The following is an 8,796-nucleotide window of genomic DNA, read 5'->3' as shown; positions in this document are numbered from 1 at the left end:
TCATTATGTAATGAATAAATCTAAACCATAACTAGAAATATAAAAACTCTTACTATCGCCTTAAAACTACTTGCTAAAATAATGATACAGAATTATACTAAAATATTTAGTATAGCATAAACGAAAGTATTGAACTTGTAAATTTTTGTGATGTATTACTCATGATGAAAAACTTATAAAAGTTTTCTCAAGTAAAAATTATTATTCCTTCGGAGTAAAGCTCATTATTCTGCGATAGTTGAACACAACGGTTTGTAACAGGCTGCCGTTTAGTCTTAAATCACGCAAACGTACCTTTGAATGTGACTAAATGACGCCTTGTTATCTATGTGCTTATAGCACAGTAACCTACCTTGCCCGAAGTGCGCCTGCGCAGAGTCTCCTCGATGTTCCGAGTTGGGTTCCCCCAACTCGCCACTTGGCGGCGCTGTCGCTCCTTGCTAGTAGCGCTCGGGCGGCCGCCACCGGAACCTCAGTTATCGACTCGCGTCTATCGATACTTATACGATTCGTGCTTCGCAACCGGCGAATTCGAATCGGAATGTAAACAACTATATGCGCGACCTCCGGACAAAGGAAAAATACAATAACGGAAACTCGTTTGAATAAAAACCAAGGGATGATTTATTAGATCAAATTAATTACACGGGGATTTGGCCGAGAGACTGACGCGCGCACGCGTGAATGACAATACACGCTTTTCGAGAGAGAGAGAAAAATCGCGATGCCGCGAACTACCTGCTCGCACGCAAAACAATAAACTCTTCGCGCTCGCTGCGCGGATTCGCACGCCAATCGTAATAACAATCAAACGAAGGGGAAGGTGCACCTACCGCGATACCGCAGGGGATACGGTGGCCAACCGTATCCAAATGACAAGTGGCTGAAACGCCGCTTTGTTGATCGCTGCACCTCCTCGATTACTGCTGTCGTTGTTGTCGCTACTGCTGTTGCTGCAGTTGTTGCTACCGCTACTGTTGAAACTGCTGCTGCTACAGTTGCTGCTACCGCTGCTGCCGACGCACCCACGCACTCAAACCAGGAACGATGTCGATGGCAAACAAAAACGAGAAAACTCGGGACGGATGGAGGTTAGGCGCACGGATTGACTGAGTAGCACAGTCGTACTGCCGGTTGTTACCTCCCCTCCCGGTCATTGCCCCTTACGCGCTCTCTCTCTCTCGCGAACCGAACGCGGCTCACCTCGCTTAACCGCTAATTACCTCGCGCGAGTCAAACGATTTTCGGCAATCGTTGCAGGTTATAATAGCATTTACAAGAGAATTTAAAACAAATATTATTCAAAGCACTTGAAAGAGGACCTTTAATTATTCATCCAAAAACTTATCATGCCAACTGTGAAAAGTCAACAGACAGACTATTAACCCATTAATACCCAAGCCGAATCTGGTAGAGATAGCCTTGAAATAACTATTGAGTTCATGTTATAGCTCAAAAATAATTTACATGTGTTTTTTCTTTTTGCATTTCCAATTGTTTATAAAAAGTTATTTAAACAAATTGACAAAAGTTTTAGTTTGTTGAAAAACTATTTATGGCAATCGGTTCTACGGGAAAAATCAAGGCGAAAACCTCTGTAGCGTTTTTTTGTTAGACTCGATTTTGTTGGTGTAATTTCGTTATAAACAATTTGAAATTGAGAAGTGATGCTGACCTCGTTGTATCCCAAGCCGAATCTAGTCGAGATAGCCTTGAAATAACTATTGAGTTCATGTTATAGCTCAAAAATAATTTACACGTGTTTTTTCCTTTTGCATTTCCAATTGTTTATAAAAAGTTATTTAAACAAATTGACAAAAGTTTTAGTTTTTTGGAAAACTATTTACGGCAATGGATTGTACGGGAAAAACCAAGGCGAAAACCTCTTTAGCCTTTTATCATACAATTGTAATTAGAAATCATAAAGCAGTTTCCATCATTTGAATTTTACGAACGGAATGTGAACTAAAAATAACTTGAAAAAGATTTTCTACGGTTGTACTGAAATAATCACACGATCAGTAGAAATTCCTCATAATTTTATAATTCTTTCTAATTTTCATTCCTATCTTCATTTCAAATGTAAATCGACTAAATAGTTCGGTGTCATATACTATTTCGACGATAGCTTGTCACTCAGTGAAATAGAAGACCATTCTATTATATTGAATAAATTACTGATTTTGTTCTTTTTATATACTTCAATATAAAACTATAATACCATGACGAGGCGAAGAATTGCTGATTTGAATGAGATGGTTGACGGTGATGATAGATGGTGACCATCATGTTGATATTGCATTTCTTCCAACAGAGCATGAGAGCTCAGATGAAGGTTCAAGTAATGAAGAAGAAGAATATACTTCACTTTGGCCGCTTCCTACAGGATCGTATGAACATATAAAGAGTTCTTATACTCGTGACCAGAAGTTACTAGAACCGAATCATAAGTATGATTGGCGTGATAATGCTTTGAATTATGACGATCTTCCAGATGATGACTATAATCTTTCATCTATTTCATCATTTTACTCAAAAAGTTGTTTGGAATTGTTTGAACTCTTTTTTTCTCAATCAATGAAAAACTTTATTATAGAAGCTACTTCCGAAAACCACTTTGAATTAACCAATGATGATTTAGACCGATTCATCGTGATCATTATAATTACTATAGTCAATTCTAGAAAAAGCAGTCTGACTATTGGTCCAACAAACGACTTTTGCAGTGTCCAATAATAAAAGAACTTATGCCAAGGGAAAAATTTGTAAGAATAAAAAAAAACATTAGGTTTTATAAACTTCAAAACAAAGATGAAAATGATAAAGTCTGGAAAGTCAGATATTTATTTGAATTATTTAGGGAAAATTGTATGAGATATGGATTTTTTGATTATAATTTGTCAATTGACGAAGTTATGGTTAAATATTTTGGAAGATTCAGCATCAAGCAATGCATTAGGAACAAACCTATAAGATTTGGGATAAAGCTATGGGCACTATGTTCTTCAGATGGATATATATATGATTTAGATATATATACGGGCAAGTTTGGTACTGAATCTGAAAATCCTTTAGCTTCTGTTTGTTTGGGATCGAGAGTGGTTATCAAATTACTTCAAAGGTTCCTGGAGACGGCTAAAAATGAAAATCTGGCAAAATATCATTTACTTTTTGATAACTTCTTTACATCTCCAGATCTCATGATTCACTTAAGAAATATTGGATTATTGGCTACAGGAACTGTTCGTCAAAATCGCGTCAAAGCAAAAATCGATATGTCAAAGAAAGCTGATAGAGGAACCACTATCTCAGTTCATGAAGCCAATTCAAAACTGAATTACATAACGGTGATGGACTCAAAACCCGTATTAGTTCTCTCAACTAAATATGGAGATGAACCGAAAGTTGAAATGAAAAGATGGCATAATAAAACTAAACAAAAAATTCTCTTTCCTCAAGCTTTCTCAATGTATAATAGGCACATGGGTGGAGTAGACTTACACGACCAGCATTGTAATGCACTTATGCCTACAATCCGAAGCAAAAAATGGACGTGGTGTCTCTTCATGAGACTTATTCAAGCTTCATTAGCTAATGCTACTGTTATTTACAATAAACTCCAACCAGATGAGAAGAAAGGTTCAAAAGATATTGTGGAGGAGGTTTGTGAATATTATATTCAAAAACTCGAAAATACTCATCGACCCAAACGACAGAAAAAAGTTGAAACTCCGACAGAGGAACATCAGATAAAGATTGGGAAACGTAGAAAGTGTGATAACGAAAATTGTTCAGTATTGACTGAATATTGTTGTTCAAAATGTGATATTTATTTTTGCAAAACTCACAGAGAAAATCATTCGTAATTGTTTTTAAGGATCTGTTTTGAAGAAAGTAGTTCTTTTACTCATAATGATTAACAAAAACAGTTGGGTCGAAAAAAATAATGTTAGAGAGGTTTTTGTCAGCATCACTTCTCAGTTTTAAATTGTTTATAACGAATATACACCAACAAAATCGAGTCTAACAAGAAAATCTTACAGAGGTTTTCGCCTTGGTTTTTCCCGTAGAATCGATTGCCGTAAATAGTTTTTCAAAAAACTAAAACTTTTGTCAATTTGTTTAAATAACTTTTTATAAACAATTGGAAATGCAAAAAGAAACAACACGTATAAATTATTTTTGAGCTATAACATGAACTCAATAGTTATTTCAAGGCTATCTCTACCAGATTCGGCTTGGGTATTACTGGGTTAAACCAAAAATGATCATTACCAACACACTTCCAATTACTTTTTTTAAAGTCCGTATAGATATTATCGACCCCTTTAGCGAAAACATATGTCAAAAAAATCTAAAGAATTGGCAAATGTTTACAAAATGAGTGTCTATGAATTTGATTGTAAAAATGCAACAGATGCAGAAAAGCAATTACGTCCTGTTGTCTACGCCAATGCTGAAGAACTTCTAGACAAAGTGATCGAAATGAGAAAGTTAATAGGCAACTTTTGCTACAAAGTTATGGCTGATGAAGGACATAGTTTTTTAAAATTAGTTTGAGTATTATGTCTGATAACTACTCATCTAAACAAGAACAGAATGACACGCAGGGAGATTGTAATGATGAAAGTAACCCAGAAAATTTAGCTAATTTCACTAATTTGAAGAATACGGTACTCTGAAGGAGGTCGATTGAGTAAAATACAGAGAGAATTGAAGTGGTTACGAGTACTTGATTAGAGTTTGAATGATTTGAATAAAGATAAGTGTTTGGATTTGAAATTGATATCTTGTTGTTTCTATGATCTTTTATATCTGTTTGGTTGTTTGTCTTATTTGTCTTTGCTATGCCATTATTAAATATTTCTTATTTATTTAAGCTCTTTGAATCTCCAAACTCAGAATATTTACTTACAATTGTTCACAAATAAAAATATTGCTGTTTGTGGTGAGTTTAAATTGAAGAAGAACTTGAAAATGTTTTTCTTAAATTTGAAAGCAGGAATATAATTCATAATATTCATATAAAATTGTAATTCATATGAATTTGATAATTCATCAGTTAGAGCTAGAGTAAGGCTCCTAAGAAGAATCTAGTTCTTTATGCTTTCAAAAATTCATAAGGATCACTGCCAATTAATGGACTCTCATTTACCCAAAAAGATGAATTCCCTGGCTGAGATCAAGAAATAGCCAAGCTTAGCTTACGTATGCCTCTAAGGTTTTGTTTTGTTTTGTCTTCAGATGGAATAATTACTTTTCTGTGGATTTTTACAGAGATATTCTTTCTCAGGATGAGTACTCGCTTTCAAAAGAAATTGTTCTTTGTCAAGATGGATGTTGGCTTTAAAGATGATAATGATGTTCGCTCTGTAGAGTATCGAGCATTTTAGTTTTCCACCAAATTTTGCGTCCTGGACCTTGTCTGAGATGGTGTGTCTCTTCCTGACTTCTTGTCTTTCTGTAGATTCTTTAGCTTGGAACCTGTTCTAGCCGCTCGAGGTTGAGCTTTCTTCCTCGTTAAAATGCTCCTTCTTTTGATTCGATAAAACTATTCGCAAAGTTTCTAAAGGCCTTGTATATTTCCTTGCTTAAGTCCAGGACTGTTTACGGACAGGGTTAGTTGTTTTTTTCATGATTGCTTGCATAAGTGGTTTCCTTAAGTCATCTAAATCTTTGTAGTATAAATATATTTGGCTTTTGATTTTTATTTCTCCACAGTAACATAGTTAGGTTTCATATAAGCCTTTTTTGAATTATAGGCTTTAAATGTACCATGTTCTGTTATGAATTGAGTTGTGTAATGGTCAGGATATAGCCACTTCTTTGTGACGAGTTGTTTAATAAATAATAATAAGAATCATTGAATTACTGCAAAATGGTACAAGAAAAGCCTGCGACAGCTCTCCGTACTCCAAATTGCTTTAGCGCAGTGAATTGTAAAATAACTTACAATTAACGATTTATTTATTTTTTTTTCCATATGCTGTTACGCGATGAGTACCAGCGGTATTATTATTAAATAATTATTTCGACCTTCTATTCTTCCAAAACTTCTCCGAAAGTCATCATACCAAAAGGCTGATCACTTCAAGAATAAGAAATAAACCAAAATTGCAGAAAACATAAATTACAAGAAAGAAAAATAAGGAATTACTGAACAATCACCTCAGATACGCCGATTAACTCAAGAAGAGGGTCCGAAAAATACATCTAACATACGAGGTGTGATTAAAAAGTAACGAGAATTATTTTTTTTCGCGAGTTTGAAAAATCCGATCGTCAAATTTTTTTTTATTATATTGGTACACACGCCCCTGAAGTATGATAAAATTTTTAGCTGGTTTCATTGTTTACTTTTTACGTGGCAGCCGCTAAGATTGGAGGTGTTTTTGAAACCTCGGCGAATTTTGTTTGTTAAAAAAATGGATCAAAGCACCTGTATTAAATTTTGCGTAAAAAATGAAATAAAGTGCAACAAATTGTGTGAAATGTTAATAAAGGCCTATGGTAATTCTACTATGAGTAAACCAAGGATTTATGAATGGTATAAACGATTCTCAGATGGTCGTGAAACCGTCGAAGATGATGATCGTTCTGGTCGCCCTAACATTTCAATTAACGAGGATAACGTCAAAAAGGTTAAACAAATGATTCTAGAAGATCGGCTAATCACTATCAGAGAAGTCAATGATGATACTGGTATTTCATTTGGATCGTGTCAAGCAATTTTTAGTGAAGTTTTAGGCATGACACGTGTAACAGACTGCATCACGATAACGCTCCCGCTCATAACGCGTTAGTTGTGCGTGAATTTTTGGCAAAAAAAAATACTGTTGTGTTACCTCAGGCACTATATTCACCGGATATGGCTCCCTGTGACTTCTTTTTATTCCCAAGATTAAAAAAAACGTTGAAAGGGCAACGTTTTGACACCATTGATGAGATAAAAGAGAAATCGTTGAAGGAGCTAAGAGCTGTATCAAAAAGTGAGCTTGAAAAGTGCTTTGAAGACTGGATAAAGCGTTGGAAAAAATGTATTATATCTGGGGGGGATTACTTTGAAGGGGACAAATTCGATATTAATGAATAAATAAATAGTTTTTCAAAAAAAAATAATTCTCGTTACTTTTTGATCACACCTTGTATATTTTATTTTTCTTTAATTTTGCGAAAGTGTATAGTAAATTTTCTTTATGTTGCCAGCGTATGTAAAACACTTTCTTGATTTTACCTATACTCGTATGTATACAGGGCAGCTTTTCTGATTTGGCCTGCGTACGCAATTAATATTTAATATTTCTAATAGCAACAACAAAAAATATGCAAAAGCGTAATAATTGATTTATTATTAATATAAATAATAACTCAACAATATCTATTAAAATAAATGTAAAATCTGTCTAGTATATCGTGAGTGTGATAGCAATTAATATGCTGCTTGATATACATATTCATATGCAGCATGAGCCACGCCCACTTATATTTATGCCTATGTTAAATAGAAAGAGATAGCTTAATAGATAGAAAAGGACGGCGCATCACATTCAACTTGCTTAAGAGACAGAGACAAGCTGGTATCTTGATTAATGCGATAGAGAGAGATAATGTTAAACACAAAAATCATCGAAATCAGAATAGTATTGCGACTACGGAAACTCATGACTAGGAGAAAGAGGGATGGGAAGAATTAGCCGGAGTTTGCCGATGGCTTTCACATAATACAGACGTATCGTTCTCTTTTCTTGAATCACTTTGCAGATTTTTACTGTAATTTTCCTAGAATCGAAGCCCATTTATTTAGAAGCATTATAGCTCGCTCGTGCTCACCGTACCTGATTTGGGAATGGTATAAGAATGGCGTTGCTAAATACTGGAGACACTAAGCTGACAATAGAAAGCTGAAATTGAATAAACCTGTCAACTTCATCCCAGTTTAAATGTGAGTACTGCACGACTTATTGTTAACCAGTAATTTCATACTTTTTCATTTCACTGCATTGCCCATCAGCGAAGTTAAGAGTTAGGTAAATAGTGCAAAGAGGAGTACGTAACAGCGCGTCAGCGTCTAAAATTCATTGAACGTGTGCCTAATTTCAAAGTTAAAATTTTTTTTGGTTGCTATTAGCGTTAAGTTACGTGTGCCTAACTGAAAAGTTTATCCTGTTGTTATTAGTTTTATATAATATAATTACTCAGGTTGTTATTTAATATATCGACTCAATTTTATACCACTACAATTACTTTACTTATTCGAATAACCTGCTTCCACTGTCTATCCGACCTTGAATATTATTCAAAATCCCACAGAGAACAAAGTAAGTGAGTAAATATATTGAGCTGAATCTTCTCCGACGGTTTGCTATAAAGGTAAGCCACGACCCAGCATCAAATTGAGCTTAGCCGCGGATACGTATCGCGAGTAAACATATCTATACACCTATTAATTTGCGAATAATATTTTGTCAGCTTCATAGTTCAAATGGATTAGTCTGCCGAAATATTAGACTGCTTTATATAAAAATCACTTGCAGTGGTGGCGAAAATTCTTAACACCAATTATTATCAGGGTGGCACTCCGCTGAAATATTAGTTATACCCAATTAATTAGTAGTAGTGCCTGGCGCCCAAGAATGTGTTGAATTAATTATCGTAATTTGTTATTTATATCCTGCCGAGTACCATGGTGATTGTTAGTCGGCAAAACACTATGTTCCAGTATGAACTTCACTACGGTTACATGAAGCAACGAATTAGCGACAATTATCATAAGATTTTAATAAATTCGATACATTT

The sequence above is a fragment of the Phymastichus coffea genome, unplaced genomic scaffold (genome assembly GCF_024137745.1).
Source record: "Phymastichus coffea isolate CEN01 unplaced genomic scaffold, Cenicafe_Pcof_1.1 PCOF00004, whole genome shotgun sequence".
Lineage (NCBI taxonomy): Eukaryota > Metazoa > Arthropoda > Insecta > Hymenoptera > Eulophidae > Phymastichus > Phymastichus coffea.
This window is presented reverse-complemented; position numbering follows the sequence as displayed.